The following is a 20388-nucleotide window of genomic DNA, read 5'->3' on the forward strand; positions in this document are numbered from 1 at the left end:
ACAGCATGGTTGGTTCCATGATCTTGCTATTGTGAAAATGCTGTGATAAACATATGTGTGCAGTTATCTTTTTGATAGAGTGATTTGAGTTCTTCAGGGTATATTCCCAGTAGGGGGATTGCGGGGTCATATGAGAGGTCGATATTTAGAGCTTTTAGGAATCTTGGATCTACAAAGAACTCAAACATGCTGAAAAGAAAAAAACAAACCCCATCATAAAGTAGGCAAAAGATATGAACAGACATTTCTCAAAAGAAGACATCCAAGCGGCCAACAGACACATGAAGAAATGCTCAACTTCACTAATCATCAAGGAGATGCAAATTTAAACTACACTGAGATGCCACCTAACTCCAGTCAGAATGGCAATTATCAATAACTCAAAAAATAACAGATGCTGGAGAGGATGTGGTGAAAAGGGAACACTGCTACAATGTTGGTGGGAGTGTAAACTAGTGCAACCTCTGTGGAAAGCAGTGTGGCGATTCCTAATTCTTAAGTTTTAAATTGCATGCTGCTCTGAGTAGCATAAAGAAATCTCTCACTGTCCTGATCTACCTTGCAAAGCAAAGGGATAAGAATCATCCCTTCATCCAGTGCATCCATGGGAGCCCATTCATCACTTAGTAGCCATCTTGGTTATCAGATGGAAAAAACATAGTATATATAGGGTTTGGTACTATCTGTGGTTTCAGGCATCCACTGGAGTTCTTGCAACAAATTCCTCACAGATGATGGAGACTACTATACTTTTTTTTTTTTTTAAGCACATTGAAAGTATTAGAAGTTCAAGTCATTTGGGGGAATTTATGAATATTCATTTTTTCCCAAAGGCAGGAAAATGTTACTTACAGACACATAAACATACAGACAGACACAAATAGAAAGCTTATAGATCACTGGTTCACATAAAAGAGTTGTTCTCTTCCCGGTGGGCTTACTGGGATAGTGAAACTAAGCAGAAAGCTCTGCTGGGTAGTGAGAGGTTCTAGTGAGACAGAATGAAATTTAGAGGAAAGCACGTCATGTGGTAGATTACCAAGTTCCATCACAGGTATGGTTTGTATACTTTGAGGGAAGGGAAGTGGGAAAATAAGAGGCAATAATGGTGAAAAGTGTTACCATTGTGTCCACTAGGACAGCGGTCCCCAACCTTTTTGGCACCAGGAACTGGTTTTGTGGAAGACAATTTTTCCATGGATGAGGAGAGGGTGAGGATAATTAGGTATTAGATTCTCTTAAGGAGCATGCAACCTAGATCCCTCACCTGCGCAATTCACAATAGGGTTCGTGCTCCTATGAGAATCTAATGCCACTGCTGATCTGACAGGAGGTGAAACTCTGCTCACCTGCTGCTCACCTCCTGCTGTGTTGCCCAGTTCCTAACAGACCACAAACTGGTACTGGTTCGTGGCCCAGGGTTGGGGTCCCCGGCACTAGGAAAGTGGTGGAATATCCATAGCTGGGGATGATCATCTCCCCTTGAGCATTGAATCAGTTGTGGACACAAGGTGGGGGCGGGGGTTGTTCCAAGGAAAGGCATTGGGGACATGGATTTTTTTTTTACTCTTGTTCCCTTTTGTGTTTTAGGGCCAGGAATCCTAAGTCCAACGTCTCTTCTCTTTTTATGATGTTATCTGCAAATGTCCCTATCTATGGGGACTTGAAGAGGAAGCAGATTGCCCTGGCTTGTTCCCTTCTTACTATTTAAGTTATAAAGCATGGGTTTTTACTGTGTTGATTTGGCCTTTTCTGTAGTGAAGTCTTTATGTGTATATGTCTTTATACACATAAAGCTATTGTGTATATTTAGGAGAGACAAACATTTCACCAATTTGTGATATGTTTTTGAATAATGTCTCTAATTTCTGGTTGTAAGCTGTTAACAAAGTTAATGACCAAGGCAGATGTGGTTTTATCTTCAAGAGCAAGACTGGAATTGTCCATTTTCTAATTTCTGTCTGTAGTCAGAGATCTATTCATTTCTTTGTTGTCTACAATCATATATCTTTGACTAATAAATTTCTGAGGGGAAAGATAGTGGGAATGGATTCTAAAAAGCCTTTCTCCTGTGGTTTTAACTTGCATGAAAGCCTCGGGGTGTTCTCCCATCTAAGTACTAACCAGGCCTGACCCTGCTTAGTTTCTGAGAGCAGATGAGATACGGCATTCAGGTATGGCCATAGCCTGCCTCAAAGTTTTCTGATTTCTTTGAAGGTCCACTTCTGGAGCCCATTAGCAGTTGCACAAGTTGATATGTCAGTGAGTCCAGAAGAATATGCTCTGAGGACAAGTCTGAATGGATTACTAAATTCTTCTCCATTCTTACTGGGGTCTGGAAAGTCTTTAACAATAGCATGTAAATCTGAGCAAAACCAAGGCCTAAAGACTGCTTATTTAGGTGGGTTCTCAGGTTATTGACCTCCCATCACAGGTTGAGAAAGGCCAATAATACGGGTTAGGATGGGGATCTGGGAGCAGGAGAGTTTGACGGAGCTAGAGACGATAAAGAGGAGGAGTAGCAACTGAAGGGGGGCAGGGGGGAATCTGCAGAATTAATAGGTAAGGAAAGAGCTGGGATGGCATGCGAGGGGGGACCCCCCAAAACAATTATTTTTGGAAGGCAGGCCCCTTGTAGTACAGGTTTCCTCCACTAGGTGCATGTTCTAGAAACATCAGCGTACAAGCTAGTGTTGTGAGAGGCCAGGTTTGGCTTCACTGAAATTGTATTTTTGGAGATTCTTTCCACGTGTTTGCCCATTTGGTGATGGGTGATTTACAAGCGCACCCACCCACACTGCACTGAGTATTTAGCAGTTTTTGACCAAAAACGGCATGACCCCTCTACCCTACCTTTCCTACTCACCCGATCTTGACTTTTTTGTTTGTTTGTTTCCCCGGATGAAATAAGTCCTCAAATAGCAATATTTTGCTGATACAGAAAAGGTGAAACCAAAAACGGCAGAAGAACTAAAAGGCATCAAAATTAACGAGTTCAAAAACTGTTTTGAGCAGTGGAAAAAGCATCTGGAGAGCATCAAATGGAGAGGACTTTGATGGTGACTGACATTTAAACATGTAAGAATATACCATTTTTTATAAAGAAATTCTGGGTTTCTTTTGGGTCTTCCCTCATACATGCATGGTTCTAGGGGAGAAGAGGGTTGTGAGGTTTAGTGGGGGGTGAAGGAGGAGTAGGAGTAGTGGACTGGTGGTGAGAGAGGCAGTTCTTAGAGACTGTACAATTTGAGATCAATTAGAGACATTTTCTCATTTTTCCGCCTCCTCATACCAAACAAAATAAGCTATCACTGATATCAATCTTAAGGAAGAAGCTTAGGCACAAAATAGAATTTTAAAGAGTTTAGTTGAACCAAAGTGAGGACAACTGCCTGGGAAACACTTTTAAGTTGTCTTGGGAAATGCTCCATTCAGCCTTTGTTACTAGCACGTTTTTAAAGGCAAAAGAGGCTGGACGTGGTGACTCACACCTGTAATCCCAGCACTTTTGAGGGGTGGAGGCAAAAGGATTGCTTGAGTCCAGGGGTTCAAGACCGGCCTGGGCAACTTGGCAAGACCTTGTCTCTACAATAAATAAATTAAAAAAACTTAGCTGGGTGTGGTGGCAGGTGCCTGTAGTTCTGGCTACTTGTAACACTGAGATAGAAGGATTGCCTGAGCCCAACAGGTCAAAGCTGCGGTGGCCATGCTTGTGCCACTGCACTCCAGCCTGGGCAACAGAGTGAGACTCTGACTCAAAAAATTAAAATTAAAAAAAGATTAAGCCGGGCTTAGTGGCTGAACCTGTAATCCCGCGCTTTGGGAGGCTGAGGTAAGTGGATTGCCTGAGCCCACGGGTTTGAGACCCGCCTGGGCAACTTGGTGAGATCTCATCTCTACAATAAATCAAAAAAATTAGCCAGGTGTGGTAGCGCGCTCCTGTAGTTCCAGCTACTTGGAAGGCTGAGCGGAAGGATTGCCGGAGCCCAGCAGGTTGAGGCTGCAGTGGCCGTCCCGGCCACTGCACTCCAGTCTGGGTGACAGAGTGAGACTCCAACTCAAAAAAAAAAAAAAGATTAAAAAGGCAAAAGAGAATGAGGAGTAGGCTGATACAGAATTGTTTTTTCAAGAATTCTCATTGACTTACAGAAATAACATTGATTTTGGCTATACACTGTTAAAATGTAGGGTATGAGTTATAGTGTCCAGTGTATTGCATAGTTAGGTTAATTTTATGGCTGCTTGGCATCACAGTCTAGAGCCTACATAGCAAATGACTTCAAGAGGTGATTACTTAGCTGAAGTTGTGGAGGGTGCAAGATATGACTGCTGTCATTTTTCAGTGCCTCTCTGGGCCTGATAATTTAAAGGGGTTAATATCCCTCAGATAAAAAGTTTCCTTTCTTTTTCAGTGAGAAGAGATCTTAGAGCCCCAAGACTTGGAGGTACTTCACAAATGAATAAGTTAGGGAGATCCTGAGTGCCTGAAAGGGACCATTGGAGTTCTGGGTTGTCCTTAGTAAAATTATGGCATTTTTGGAGGTAGTGAACTGAATTGTTGCCATAGTGGTGAAGCATATAATCGGTAGGAGTTTTCTGAAGAGGTTGAGAATTGGATTGAGAGTTTCCAATGAGTACCAAAGTAAAAGCCATCAATAAAACAAAACCAAAAGAGCACTCAAAGGATGAAAAATCACATCCTTACTGTGTTACCATGGACAACATCCAGAGCACAGGAATCAGGGACCGGACTTACCATGGATCCCAAATCACCAGTCAGGGAAGGTGCATCATGGGCTGGATAGGCCTCAGTATCTGGGTGGAGAAGGCAATCTAGAAGCGGGCTTCTGGTCCTATTCAAGTCTTGGCACCAAACTGTCCAAGACAAAAATTAAACAAGGAAGAAAATTGATTTTACTCTGGCTGTTGCAATAGGGAGAGCAGCCCAATACTGAGTAGTGGAGTTTCAGCAGGGTGGTTTTGCCTTATACTTTTGTAGGGGGGAGTAGTCAAGTTATAGACAGAGAGATTTACAAGGGAGATTGTTTTTGCAGATGGGGAAGTCACAGTCAGTCAACTTACCAGGAAATGTTATCTTTGTGTCTAGTTTTAGGAGGATAACAATTTGGTTAATCATGAGAAACAGTGGAAAGCTGGAGAGTCTTTTAAAATTATTATTATAAAGTTGTGGGGTACAATTCAGGGTTAGGTATACAAACGCTGATTATGCAGGTATCCTTGTTGATGAGGTGTACCCCTCCCTCCCCTAGCAGTTTCCCACAACTGTGAATCCCACCCCCCGCCCTGAGAGTTTCCCACTACTGCCAATCCCTTTCTTATAGTATCATAATTGTTCAAGGTCCACTTATGAGTAAGAACATATGGTACTCTGTTCTTTGTTTCTGTGATAGATCACAGAAGTATGATCGACTCCAAATCCATCCAAGTTGCTGTGAAGTCTGTATGTTTGTCCTTCTTTATGGCTGCATAATATTCCATTGTATATAGGTTCCACATTTTTTTATCCAGTTCAGCTTCAATGAACAACATGGTTGGTTCCATGTTTTTGCTATTGTCTTTGTCAGACGTTGTCTACAGGTTCAGGCAAGAGGGTCTGTGTTAGGCCCTGTCACCGGTAAAAAATAAAGTCATCCGTGAGCCTTATGGGAGTCATGACAGAGAGTAAGGAGCAAGCCTTTGCTAAGTCATACAGGAAAAAATGGTTCTTTGCAGTAAATCATTTCTCAAGAAGGAACACAAAACACGTGGGGGGATTTTTTAATTGTCATTTTCAGGGCTCAGATAAAGTTCAGTGTTACTGAGGGTTCTCAGTTCTGTTTGAAAATTCGATTCTAGTTCTTGTTATTGGAATGCTGAGGGCAGTAATTCCAACCAGTCTTACATGTCCATGCCATCTGCCGCATGGCATTCTTGTGCCCCACGAAATGACTGAGCGATGGCTGGAAGAATGGGTTGAAGGTATCTTTCCCTTTGGCAATAGGGAAAATTTAATTTTCCCCCCTTACAATTTTTCCTTCTGTTGTAATAACACTACCATTTTCTAATTATCTCCATCACCTACCTTTTCTACCTTTCTCTGGGCAATTTGCAGACATCTAAAGAACCAGCAAGTCCATAGTAAAATACAAAGCAAAGCAATTATGAAAATTACCATTGGGTGAATTTAAAATGCCAGTGCAACATTTGCACTGGGAGAAAGACCCTTAAATATATCTTGCTAATGGTGAATGATTTAAACACATTCTTGGTTAGAAATGTGCAAAAATTCTCATTTCCTCATTCGTTACTTATACAGAGGCCTGATACTCCAAGTTTTAGTTAAGAGTTTTATAAGGTCCAATAAATTTCTCCTAAGTTCCTGTCAATCAATAAGTATCACCGCATTTATAAAACTTAGCCCTGCAGTACTTGTTCCATGTTCCCAAATAATATTTCCAGGATGCAAAACACAGAGACAGTCATGGCCATTATCTAGTATATTATTACGAGGCATTCTTTGAAGGGTACAGATAGAATTTCCAGTGTTTATCAATATGGGACTGTAGAGAACTTGCATCCCAAGTTAACCCAGTGATATCAGACCTCTCTACTGTAGTCTCTATCTGTAAATGCCAGCTTTGTCTACTAATTAGATGCTTTTTTATATGCTTCTTCTGTCTCTTCTGGTATAGTCATAGTCCAATACTTATCTGTTTCCTTAAATATGAACAGCCCTGGGATTCTGAACTAGTGACGGCCTCTTGGAACTACTTTTTAGCCAACTGCTTTTGGACTACACAGTGAGTGCCTCTGAGATTTTTGTAGTGATTTTTTGTTTCATCATTAAATTATTCCAAATAGTCCAATTCCAAAATTGTCTCCACTTCCATTCCTATTGTGCTCTCATTGCTTTTAAATATCTTACATGATGTGATTCCATTCAGTTTGCAATTGTATTATGTGTTTTTGTAATTGTCCCAAAGCGTTAAGTGTATTATTCAAAGTCTCAATCTCAAATGAGTTAGGTATACCTGTGCCTGTCCCTAATCCTCCCAGGATTATATTCTAATGTCTCTTTTTGCCCTTGGATGGCCTCAAACAGGCACCTTAATAAACAAATTCGATATTGAGAGGGCTCAAGGGATACATGTCTAGTTGTGAAAACTGATATAAGCCTCATATTTTAGAGAAACCATCCACCTATAGTCCTGGGAGCTATTAAAAGAGGCATTGCCATGTTCCAAACATAGTAAGGGTATCTCTATTATGTATATTTCGAGGGGTCTGTTGAAAGGATTACCACCAGTTTGAATGTAATTTACTGTTGTTATCTTTACAATTATTAGTAGTTTTATTGAACCAAACTTTACCATAGTAAAGGTGAGAGGACAAATCGGAGGTGGGCTTATTCCTGAGGTTATTTTGATTGTAATACAGTTAATTCCTTTTTTCTGTAAGGATCCTTCCAGTCAAACCAGTTCACAAGGATTTTTCTATCAAATTTAAGGCTTGAGTATCGGATGCATATAAATTACTTTAGTATTATCCAAAATCACTGTTGAAGATGGTTTTACCTTTACTCTGCCAATAATTGGATTGTTAGACTTGAAAGTCCAGATCATGGGTATTTTGGGAATATAATATGGAGTTCATTGAGAATATGTGATTGTGGAGACCATTACTGGGAGTACAGAAAAAAACAGTGTAATAAATAAGATACTTGTTTTTCAATACAACATGGTTCTTAGGTCACTGAAATAAGCCCACTGTGAACAGGACAGCAAGGCAGTCTCCGAGAATCACAATAAATTCACCAGAGTACCTCTTTTCAGTTCAATCCCAATACAAGTATAAGTTACTTTAGAAAACTTAAGTTTCAAGTCCTTTGTGGGAATGACAATCTAGTCCTCCTGAGGTACTGGCTTCATAGGCAAAGCATGAATTTTTCTTTTACTGTTTATTTTACTGCATTTTTCTTTTACTGTGATAGCGGAATGTGTGATCAGCGGCACTTGAAAAGGTCCCTCCCAGCTCATTGACAGCCCGTCTTTCCCTCGGAACACTTTCATGTAGATGAAACCTCCTGGTTGATAGAGGTGGCAGACTTATTCTAGCAGGTCCTTATGACTTTATGTCTTGGGGTTCCTAGGGAAGAGAGAAACTCTTAAATATTGAATATGATTTCAAAGGATTCAGTTAAGTTAGGTACAGGATGTGGTTTCAGACCCAAATCATATGCATGCCAAATACATACGTTCAAAGGGAGTGATACTGTGCTTGCTAGCAGGGTTTGCTCTAATTTTTAAAAATACTAGTGGTAAAGCCATAGTCCATTTTAGCCCAGAAAGTCACTGAATCTTGGCCAGTGAGTTTTTTGTTTTGTTTTGTTTTGGTTTTGGTTTTTTGGTTTTTTTTTGAGTTGGTGTCTCACTCTGTCGCCCAGTCTGGAGTGCAGTGGCCACTCCCGGCCACCGCAGCCTGGACCCGCTGGGCTCCGGCAATTCTTCCACCTCAGCCTTCCAAGTAGCCGGAATTACAGGCATACGCTACCACACCCGGCTGATTTTTTTTTTGATTTATTGTAGAGATGAGGTCTCGCCAAGTTGCCCAGGCAGGTCTCAAACCCGCGGGCTCAGGCAATCCACTCACCTCGGCCTCCCAAGGCGCGGGATTACAGGCTGAGCCACCGAGCCCGGCAAAGTTTGGCACTCTTATTGATATTATGTGCCCACCCCCCAGTAGTGCCAATCCCTTTCTTATAGTATTATGAAAATGTTCAGGGTCTGCTTATGAGTGAATACATGTAGTATTCAGATCTTTGTTTCTGTGATAAATCACTGAGTATTGAATGTAAAGCCTTTAAAATCTGTCTTTTACATAGCTGATTTTGTTAATGACACAATAATACTAATCAAGCAAATAAAGACCATGGAGTAGGAATTATATTGTTAGGTAATTCCTATAATACAATCGAATATCTTTTAGCCCCTTTCTTAATCCATTTGTCCATTTCCTTTTAGAATGTGTATTTGAAAATTAATGAAAGTTTCTTGTTCTATTAAAAATAGAGCTTCTGAGTTAGGAGGTGGCTATGTTTTAAAAAGTAACTTTTGCAGCTCTGTCAGCAGAATCACTGCCTTTAGAGATTCTGTTATTCTGCACTATGTGGGCTTTACAATGCATTATTGATATCTGGTTAGGCAGTTGTGAAGCCTCTAACAACTCAGATACTAATTTTCCATGAGCTATTTTAGCTTCTATGAAGCCAAGAATCTATTTTTTGAAATTTGCCCTATTATATGACAGACACCAAACATATATTTACTATTAGCATATAGATTCACTTTAAGTCTGAACTAAGAATTGTAGCCCTTGTAACTTGTATTAGCTTGGCTGCTTGTGCTGATTTAATTCCAGGCAAAACATAAGCTTTCAAGATGTCCTGAGCAGTCACCACAGTATAAAAAGCCTAAAAGTGGCCCTTTTAATCCCAGGTACATGATCCATCAGTAAACATTACCAAATATGCATTTGAACAGGAATATCAGAAAAATCAGGTTGGTTCCTAGCGTCTTCTTTTATTACCATGTACACTCTTGGTTATCTATTTGACCAGGACCTGGTAAAGAATAGTAGGTTTTAGTAGATTGTATCTCCCAGGGACAAGATGAGGATTGGATAATAATGCTTGTTTATAATTAGTCAGGTGGCACACTGATAAATGCTGGTTCTTATGCACTTGTAAGATTGCTGTCACATGCCAACAAGCAAGTTTTTTTATTTTATTTTATTTTATTGTAAAGATGCGGGCGGGGTACGGGTCAGGATTAGGTACATAAGTAACTTATGTGCAGATGAAGTTTGAGCCCCAACTGGTCCTTAATTCCCCTGGTTTAGGGTCAGGTACCCTTAGTGATATTATATGTCCCCCCTCCTTCCCCTGGCAGTGTTTCACTACTGCCGATCCCTCTCTTGTAGTATTGTGATAAATGTTCAGGACCCACTTATAAGTGATTACATGTGGTATTTAGTTCTTTGTTTCTGTGATAGATCACTGAGTATGATGGACTCTAAATCCATATAAGTTGCTGCAAAATCCATAATTTTGTACTTCTTTATGGCTGCGTACTACTCCATCATGTATGTGTACCACATTTTCTTTATGCAGTTCACTTTTGATGGGCAGCAGAGTTGGATCCATGTTTTTGCTATTGTGAATAGTACTGCAGTAAACATGCATGTGCAAGTATCTGGGTATATTCTCAGAAAAGGAATTGTTGGGTCCTATGGAAGGTTAATTTCTAGTTCTTTTAAAAATCGCCATACAGTTTTCCATAGAGGTTGAACTAGTTGAACCAACAGTATAGAAGCGTTCCCTTTTCTCCGCATCCTCTCCAGCATCTGTTATTTTTATTTTAATTTTTTTGAGTTGGAGGCTCACTCTGTCACCCAGACTGGAGTGCAGTGGCACGCTCCTGGCCACAGCAGCCTCACCCTGCTGGGCTCCGGCGATCCTTCCGCCTCAGCCTTCCAAGTAGCCGGAACTACAGGCGCGCACTACCACAGCCGGCTAATTTTTGATTTATTGTAGAGACGCGGTCTCTCCAAGTTGCCCAGGCGGGTCTCGAACCCGCAGGCTCAGGCAATCCACTTACCTCGGCCTCCCAAAGTGCTGGGATTACAGGCTGAGCCACCGAGCCCAGCCTTTTTGTTTTATTAATGATGACCATTCTTACTGGAGGTAGGTGGTATCTCAATGTGGTTTTGATTTGCATTTCTCTGATTATTAGCGAGGCTGAGCATTTTTTCATGTGTCTGTTGGCTGTTCATATGTCTTCTTTTGAGAAGTGTCTAACTCAAATCATTCTGCAAGCAAGTCTTTACATTTACTTTTGGTTTCAAGCAACATGGCGGCTGCTCAGGACTCAACCAAATGAACTTCTGATGTTTTCAGCATGCTCAGAGCTCTGTATCGGGCATCAAGGACATCATACTGACACCATCTGTTTCAACTTCGGGGCTGCCTCAGTTCTATAGCCACAGCCACAATGCTTTCTGGTCATGCCCATTGGTGAACTCAGGCTTTACTAGTACAATAGCAACTTCTTATTTTTAAGATGTCCACTTTAATCTGGCACATTTCCTGCCCATTTTCATAATACCATTTCTTAAGTAAAAGCAAGGAGAGTTTCCCAGGGCAGTGAGGCTGACCTCAAAAACCTATCTTGAATTATTTGGGTTAATTCTTTATTTCCCAGTGGGTCATCCTTATCAGCATTATAGGTGTAATATGGGGCAGTAAGAACCCAGATGTTAGTGAGTGTCTCATCTGTGGCATTGACTATAGAGACACAAGAGTTTGTCTCAGGGAGAGGTCAGTGAAAGGGCTAAGTGTAGGCTAAATTATAGCAGACAGGATCTACTGCAGAAAACCTGAGAACTTTTCCTGTTGCTTCTGAATGGCTGTGAAGTTGGCATGATAGACTGTAGGAGAGGCCGAACTGTAGCTGTAAGACATCCTAGCTGCTGTCATTTTTCCTTAACAAGCTTTACCTGCCCTCTCACCTGTCTCACAAACAAACCAGCTAAAGTTCTGACTATTTGTCTGAGTTCCGTGCATATCAGTCATGAATTTCCCTCCATCTGCCTCAAATGTAGATGCTTGTTTCTGTAACTATTGTCTGAAAAGGGATCGAGAACCTCGCACCAGTAATTCTTAGTACTGGTTGTTACAATGAGGGAACCTGAGACTGACCATCAGATTGGAAGTCCCCACAAATGAAAATTAGGAACAAAAGCCGGGCTCGGTGGCTCAGCCTGTAATCCCGCGCTTTGGGAGGTTGAGGTGAGTGGATTGCCTGAGCCTGCGGGTTCGAGACCCGCCTGGGCAACTTGGCGAGACCTCGTCTCTACAATAAGCCAAAAAAATTAGCTGGGTGTGGTAACACGCGCCTGTAGTTCCAGCTACTTGGAAGGCTGAGGCAGAAGGATCGCCGGAGCCCAGCAGGTCGAGGCTGCGGTGGCCGGGAGTGGCCACTGCACTCCAATCTGGGTAACAGAGTGAGACTCCAACTCAAAAAAAAAAAAAAGAAAGAAAGAAAGAAAAGAAAAGAAAATTAGGAACAACCAGGAGACTCTTTAAACCTACTTCCTGGTACTTTGTGTGCCATGACTTCTCCAGTTCCTCCTCATTAACAGGCAATAAAGTGGAGAACCACAGTTAACCATGCAATTTGGTCAATGTTTTTATCACTGATTCTCCTGAACTTCCCTTAAATCCCCTTAATTGTCCCATGTATTAGTCTTCTATCACTGTTGTAACAAATTGCCACAAATTTGGTGGCTTAAAGCAGCAGGAGTTTATTACCTTATAGTTTTGTAGTCCAGAAGTTCAAAATAGTTCTCACTGGTCTATAATCAAAATGCTAGCAGGGCTGCATTCCTTTCTCTAGGCTCAAGGGTAAAATGCATTTATTTGTTCTCTCTAGCTTTTAGTGGCCATCCATATTCCTTGGCTTGTGACCCTCTTCCTCCATCTTTAAAACCAACAACAGTGGGTTCAGCTTTTTCTCACATTGGATCATTCTGACCTTCTGTTCTGCCTCACTTTTCTACTTCTGAGGACCCTTGTGGTTACGTTGTCTCCACCTGGATAATCCAGGCTAGTCTCCATATTTTAAGGTCATCTGATTAGCAACCATAATTCTATCTTCAACCTTAATTCGCCTTTACTATGTAGTATAACATATTCACAGGTTCCAGGATTCGAATAAAGACATCTGGGGTGGGGGAGGCATTATTCTTCCTTCCAGGGGCCCACGAGGCCCTCATCTTTCATTTTTCAGAAAGCCACATTTCTGTGACTAGCCCATCCTAATCACCAAAACTTCCAAGAACTGTGAAGTTCTGAGATTTTACCCTGCTTGCAAGCTAACTAGTTAACCTGCCATAGTTTTGTGGATGCTGCCAGAAAACTTAAGAATCTTGGGGAAGAGACAAAGAACTGTAATACTCATGGCAATAGCCAGAGTATTATGAGCATATATGCCACTTCTCCAAGCCTTAGTTTCCACAGGGCCATGCAGAGGACCAGAGTACACCTGTACATATGGTGGGTTCCATTATAGGAGAGAAACCTTGAGCTCATGGATCCCGAATCTTTCATATTGACCATTAGTCTGCCTGACCTTTGTCCTGGAGGGAGAAATTATGTTTAGTATAATTTCTATTCTAACCTGTCCTTTGCTCTGGAGGGAAACTCTGTTTCCCTAGGCACTTGCTATATAAACACCCTTGAAAAAAATAGGTTGGAAAAAAGGCAATCAGTGAGTCTGCTTGAAAGGTAGGCAGAAATATGAGACCCATGGAGGATCATCTCCCAGCAGTCTCTCAAGTCCCTTTTAATCTATATAGCAGATCTGCCAGATTCTTCTCCCCTTTGTTTTTCCCCTTGCTATTTATTTGTTGAAGAAACTGGGCTGTTTTCCCTGAACTGTGTCCCATATTTTTGAATTTGCTAAATATATTCTTGTGGTGTTAGTTAATGTGTTCCTATTTTAATATGAATTGATATATCTAGATGCTTGATCAATTCAGATGCATTTTTTTTGGCAAAGAATACTTCATAGGTGGTATTGAACACTTGCTAATTCATTCATCCAGGAGGCACATAATGCCTGGTTATCTATTTGCGTTCAGGGATTGTCAGCCTAATCCATAGATTATAAAATTCCTTCACTCAGTGGTTTTAGAAACCGTTGATGATCATTGCTTTTATTAGCATTTCTCAGCTGGCATTCTTCCGTAAAGAATAAATTTCCATTCAATGATTTGTTTACCCTGAAATGAAGTACTTAAAGGTAGGATAATTATTCTAATATAAAACTCAATATCTCGCTGGGTGCAGTGGCTCAAGCCTGTAATCCCAGCACTGTGGGAGGACGAGGTGAAAGGATGCCTGAGCCCACGGGTTCGAGAACAGCCTGGGCAACTTGGCGAGACCTCATCTCTACAATAAATAAAAAAATCAGCCGGGCATGGTAGTGCATGCCTGTAGTTCCGGGTACTTGGAAGTCTGACGTGGAAGGATTGCTGGAGCCCATCAGGTTGATACTGGGGTGGCTGTGAGTGTGCCACTGCATTCCAGCCTGGGTGACAGAGTGAGACTGCGACTCAAAAAACAAACAAACAAACAAAAAACAACGCAAGCTCTTCCCTGATATATAAAACACTTTGATAGCAATATATTACTCAAAGAATTCATGCTAGTTCCATGATCAGACTCCAACATACTTGTTTGCATGTTTTAGACTGTCTTATTTACTTGTCTTATTTCTGTTTTCTATTGCTTATAACGAAATACCTGAAACTGGGTAATTTACTTTAAAAAAAAACTTATTTCTTATAGTTACAGAGACTGATAAGTCCAAGGTCAAGGGATCACAACTAGTGAGGGCCTTCTTGCTGGTGGGGACTCTGCAGAGTCCTGAGGCAGCACAGGGCATCATGGTGAGGGGCCTGAGCATGCTGATTCAGGTCTCTCTTCCTCTTCTTAGAAGCTACCAGTCCCACTCCCATGGCAACTCATTAATTTATTAACCCATTAATCTGTTATTCCATGAATGGAATAATCGATTCATGAGGGGAGCACCTTCTCAGGTCCCAGTCATCTCTTAAAGGCCCGACCTCTCAATACCACCACATAAGTTTTGGAGGGGACAAGTATTCAAACCACAGCACTGACATAGAAATATCTTTCCCCTTTCTTACAGAGCTGTTTGCTCTTTCCTTAATTCACCATGTATTTTTCTGTCTCCATACCATTCACTTTGTCACTTGTGGAAAATATTTTCCCCTCTTATCTTCACACTTTCCCCCCCAAGATTCAATTTAAACTGCACCAATTCTAAGGAACCTAAACCTACACCCCAATAGAATTAGTGACTGTTTTCTATTTGCGTCCCACAGTGCACCCTGAATATATTTCTAACATGCCCTTTTGTTTTTTTGTGGGTTTTTTAAAAATTGAATTATATTTGGAATACACTGAATTGCCAGGATCTTAAATATATAATTTGATGGGTTTTGACAAATATATACATTTGCCCACGTAGCCTTCACTCAAATTGAGATATAGAAAGTTCCCTCTTGACCAGTCAGTACTCTCCCCCCGAGGCAACCATTGGTTAGATTTTTAATCCCTGTAAGTTAAAAATCCTTGATTATCCTGTCCTTATAATAGATCACACAGTCTGTGTCTGGCTTCTATGCTTGACTTCTGTTTTTTTGTGAGCTTGGAAGTGGATCCTCCCCAGTCAGTCTTCAAGATGAATGTAGCCCCAGCTGACACCTTGATTGCAACCTTGTGAGAAACCCAAAGTGAGAGGATCCATCTCAGCCACACCTGGATTTCTGACCCACATAAACTGTGAGATGATAGATGCTGTTTTAACTCACCACGATTTAGGGTAATTTGCTATGCATCAGGTAGATAACTAACGCAGAGTTTGGTATTGGGAACAGGGCAGCCTGAAGGTGTAGGGGTGTCCTTCAAACTGGGAAGTAGGCAGAGACTGGAGAGGATGTTTAGAAGCATGTTAGAAAAATCCTAAATTGATTGAACAGATTGTTGGTAGAAATTTGAACTTTGTGTATGCTGCTGCTGAGGGCTCAAAAGGAAGTGAAGAGCATGTTTTAGAAACTGGAGGATCCCTGTTATAGAGTGACAGAAAACTTAGCAACACTGTCATCTGCAGTTATGTGGGAATGCACTTGATGATCTATCTAATACTTACAAGCAAAGTGTTGAAGGTGCTTGACTTCTTGCTGCTTGTAGTAAAATGGAGAGGAGATAAGTAAACTGAGGGATGGTCTGTTAAACATAAAGGATCCAGGACTTGATGGCTTTGAAAATTGTGATCCTCGCCAGGTAACACAAGATGCAAAAATTAAGAAATGGCACCTTGAAAACCCAAGAGTATCTATCAGAAACCTCCTTACACTGACAAGGGCCTTTGGCAAAGTCTCAGGACATAAAATAAATATGCAAAAGACAATCACGTTTCTTTACACCAATAATAAACAAACAGAAACCCAAATAAAAAGCACAATTCCATTCACAATAGCCACAGATATGAACAGACACTTCTCAAAGGAAGACATCCGAGCAGCCAACAGACACATGAAGAAATGTTCAACTTCACTAATCATCAGGGAGATGCAAATCAAAACCACACTGAGATACCACCTAACTCCAGTCAGAATGGCAATTATCAATAACTAAAAAAATAACAGTTGCTGGAGAGGGTGTGGTGAAAAGGGAACACTTCTACACTGTTGGTGGGAGTGTAAACTAGTGCAACCTCTGTGGAAAGCAGTGTGGCGATTCCTAAAATCTCTAAATAGCAACCTCCCATATGACCCCGCAATCCCCCTACTGGGAATATACCCTGAAGAACTCAAATCACTCTATCAAAAAGATAACTGCACATGAATGTTTATTGCAGCATTGTTCACAATAGCAAAAACCTGGAACCAACCATGCTGTCCATCAAAAGAGGACTGGACTAAAAAAAAAGTGGTACATATACACAATGGAATACTATGCAGCCATAAAAAAGAACAAAATCATGAATTTCACAGCAACCTGGATGGAACTAGAGTCAATAATACTGAGTGATCTCTCACAGAAACAAAGATCTGAGTATCACATGTTCTCACTCATACAGTGGACCTTGAACATCCACCGTAATACTATTAAAAAAAAAGACTGACATTGGGGGGAAACTATAGGGGGGGAGGGGAAGGGAGGTGGGATTAACAGTAGTCAATATCTGTCTGGGAACGGGGAGACACCCCCATCAACAAGGGTGCCTGAACGAAGCATATTTGTATACCTAACCCTAATCTGTACCCCACAATATCAAAATAAAAAATATTGATTAAAAAAAAAAAAAGAAATGGCTTTGTAGTGCCATCAGGAAAATGTGGCCTAGATATAAAGCAAAGGATGTCACTGTGCAACCTTTTAAGATCCCAGTAAGATCAGAGGATCAGAGTATTTAGCCAAGAGATCCAAGAGATCAAAGGTGCCTTACAGACCTTCTCAGTCAAACAGTAGGGTCTCTAGGAAGCTTAAGAGCGTTGTCCTTCAGCCCCAGGAGTCCCAGGTAGAGAAAGGCTTATTTCAGAGAGCTCTATGGGTGCAGCTTTTGTCTAATGGAGTGAACCCAATTAAATTTTAAAACCAAGAAAACCAATAAAATTTTAAAGCAAATGATATCAGCAGAACTACTATCACCTTGGACTGAAAGGGATACAAACAATACAAAATGGAAAGAAGATGTTAGACTCCCAAAATTCTTCTGGCAGGTAGCAGGTTGAGCAAACTCTTCTACTGCCTTTCATAAAAAGGAAGGATGACTCTGATGGTGGAGTGAAGAACCCAGAGGGTGGAGCCAAAAGCCATGAAGAATTATTCCTAGATCTTGAGACCTAATCAAGGAACTCCTAACATTTACCTAGCCAGAAAACACTTTATTTTCTTCAGCATCTTAAAAGGATCATCCAACTGTATTTTGGCCTCCATTTCTTCTGTTGATCACCTGAATCACTGTTTCCCTGTATTTACATGTTTTGGTGTTTTTTTGGTTTGTTTTTCTGGCTGCTTTCAAAATCTTTTCTTCTTTGGTTTTCAATAATTTGACTATAGTGTGCCTAGGTATGATTTCCTGAGGATTATCCTGATTGGGATTTGCAACTTCTTAAATCTGTAAATATATGTCTTTCACCAAATTTGAGGAGTTTCCACCCATTATTTTTAAAGTATTTTTCTACCCTTCTCTCCTGTCGGGGCTCAAATTGCATGTATTCTAGATCTTTTGATTTTGTCTTACTCATCTGTCTTAGTCTGTTTATGCTGCTCTAACAAAATATCTGATACTGGGTAATTTATAAATGACAGAAATTTATTTTTTCTCATGGTTCTGGAGGCTGAGAAGTTCTATATAAAGGCACTAGCAGGTTTGATGTCTGGTAAGGGCTGCTCTCTGCTTCCAAGATGGCACCTTGTTGCTGTATCCTCCAGAGCGACTAACATTGTCTTCACGTGGCAGAAAGGATGAAAGAGCAAAATGGAAGGGGCATAGCTAATTCTCCCCACACACACACACACATTCTGTTTTTAGAAACATGGTCTCACTCGGTCTCCCAGGCTGGAGTTCAGTAGTGTGATATGGCTTACTGCAGCCTTGAACTCCTGGGCTCAAGCAATCCTCCCACCTCAGCCTCCCAAAGCACTGGGATTACAAGTGTGAGCTACTGCGCCCAGCCCTTTTAGCCCTTTTATCAGAGTACTAATCCATGCATGTGGTCAGAAACTTCATGATATAATCACCCCCCCAAAGGCCACACCTCTTAATATTGTTGCACTGGGAATTAAGTTTCAGCATGCATTTTAGAAGAAACACAAACATTCAAACCATAGCAGCATCCCCAAGACTATTCATTTTTATTTTCAAATTTTTCTCTTTTACAGATTGGATAATTTCTATTGGTCTGTCTTTAAGTACATTACTTCGTTCTTCTATCTCCATTTTCTGTTAAGCCTATCCAGTGAATTATTAAATTTCAGATTGTATTTTTTTAGTTCTAGGCTTTTTGGTTTTGTTTTTTTTTTTAATAGTTTCTGTTTCTCAGTTGAGCTAACCTACTTATTCACTTATTGTAGACACATTTTTCTTTACAAATAACTGGTTTACATTTTTTCTCTGCTAATTCTAGCATCTGGATCACCTCAGGTCAGACTCTGATGTATTTTTTTCTGGAACCTCTTATTATTCTCTTGACACCTTTCTATCTCTTTCTATGTTGAGTTATTTTAGATTGTATCTTGGTTGTTAATGAAACATATATTGTGGAAATGTTCAATTCTGTTTAGTTCCTCTGAATATTGCTGATTTTTTGTTTTATTTTGTGTCATGAGCACTTGACTTGACTGGACTCAAACTAGAAGCTGTCTCCTCTGTGGTATGTGTAGCTCAAGTTTCAGTTTATTTAAGTGATCAACCAGAGACTCGGGAGAGTTCATTCACAGAATTTAGGTACCCTTGTCTCTCTGGATACCTTTCTGGATTCCCGCTTGACTTCCCAGTGATAGTGATGACTGCAAAATTCCCCTTTGCCTCTTCAAGTCAATAAGGCTGATGGTTTTCTATTGGAATTTTAATTACCCTGCATGGCACTGACTGTACCTATTCACAAGCTAAAATGCCATCCCTTCTTCTAAGTGTCAGTTCTCCTCCAGTAGTTGCCTGATTTGGGTTGGTGGTTAGTATCTTCAGATAGTTCTTTTTACTTTTTGTATTTTGTTCAGTTTATAGTTGTTATCTGTATGAAAATTGGTCTGGTAAAAGCAATGAGGTCATACTGAAAATTAATTTTCATTCATCTTTGTATATGGTGTGAGCTATGGGTCAAGATTTGTTTTTTTTCCCTAATACCAATATCCATTTCTTCTGGCACAATTTGTTGAAAAGACTTTTTTCTCCCCATTGAATCATGCTGGCACCTGTGTCCAAAAAAATCATTGTCCATATATATGTGGGTCTGTTTCTGGATTCTATTCTGTTCCAATGATATATCTGTCTGTCCTTATATCAGTACCATACTGTCGGAATTACTGTAGCTTTATACTAAGTCTTAACATTACAAGTTAGTACTCATGTTAGTATAAATCCTTCATTATTTTTCTTGCTTTAAGTGACTCTAGGCCCTTTGCATAGTCACATACATTTTAACATCTTGTCAATTTTTATCAAAATATTGACAAATAAGTGATTGAACAAGTAGAAGACAAATTAGTGAGGTGATAGGAAATTTCAGCAATATTCAACCAACTTGATTTATATATTATAGAATACTACACCCATAAATAGCCAAATATACATTCTTTTCAGGGAAACATGGGCCATTCTCCTAGATATACCATATATTGAAAGCTACAGAGTATATTTTCTGACCACCATGGAATTAAATTAGAAATGAGCATCAAGAGAAAATGGCCATATTTTTGAAAACTAAATGAAAGCAACAGTAGCTGAAGCTATGTGAAGTTAGAAAAATAGGGGGATATACATGTTTCCTTCTAAAAGTTATAGAACACAGCTTTTCCATAAAAATGAGCAACAAAATATGACCAAGATAAAATCCTATGCAAAATTATTATTATTATTATTGTTTTTGTTTTTACAGATGAGGCCCTGCTCTCTCACCCAGGCTGGAGTGCAGTGGCACAGTCCTAGCTCACTGCAGCTTTGAAATCCTGGGCTCAAGTGAGCCTCCCACCTGAAAATTATTATTTTTTAAAATGAAAGACTGACTAAATGTCAT

At 40.3% G+C, this 20388-nt stretch overlaps 1 protein-coding gene across 2 annotated transcripts in view; it reads left to right on the forward strand.

The window, feature by feature from the left end:
* ZNF81 (zinc finger protein 81) overlaps positions 1-20388 on the forward strand; it is an 80537-nt gene that overhangs the window by 25457 nt on the left and 34692 nt on the right. The gene's annotated exons all lie outside the window — the stretch shown is intronic.

This window comes from Carlito syrichta, unplaced genomic scaffold (genome assembly GCF_000164805.1).
Source record: "Carlito syrichta isolate Samal-C Ts95f unplaced genomic scaffold, Tarsius_syrichta-2.0.1 Scaffold290302, whole genome shotgun sequence".
In the NCBI taxonomy this organism is placed as follows: domain Eukaryota; kingdom Metazoa; phylum Chordata; class Mammalia; order Primates; family Tarsiidae; genus Carlito; species Carlito syrichta.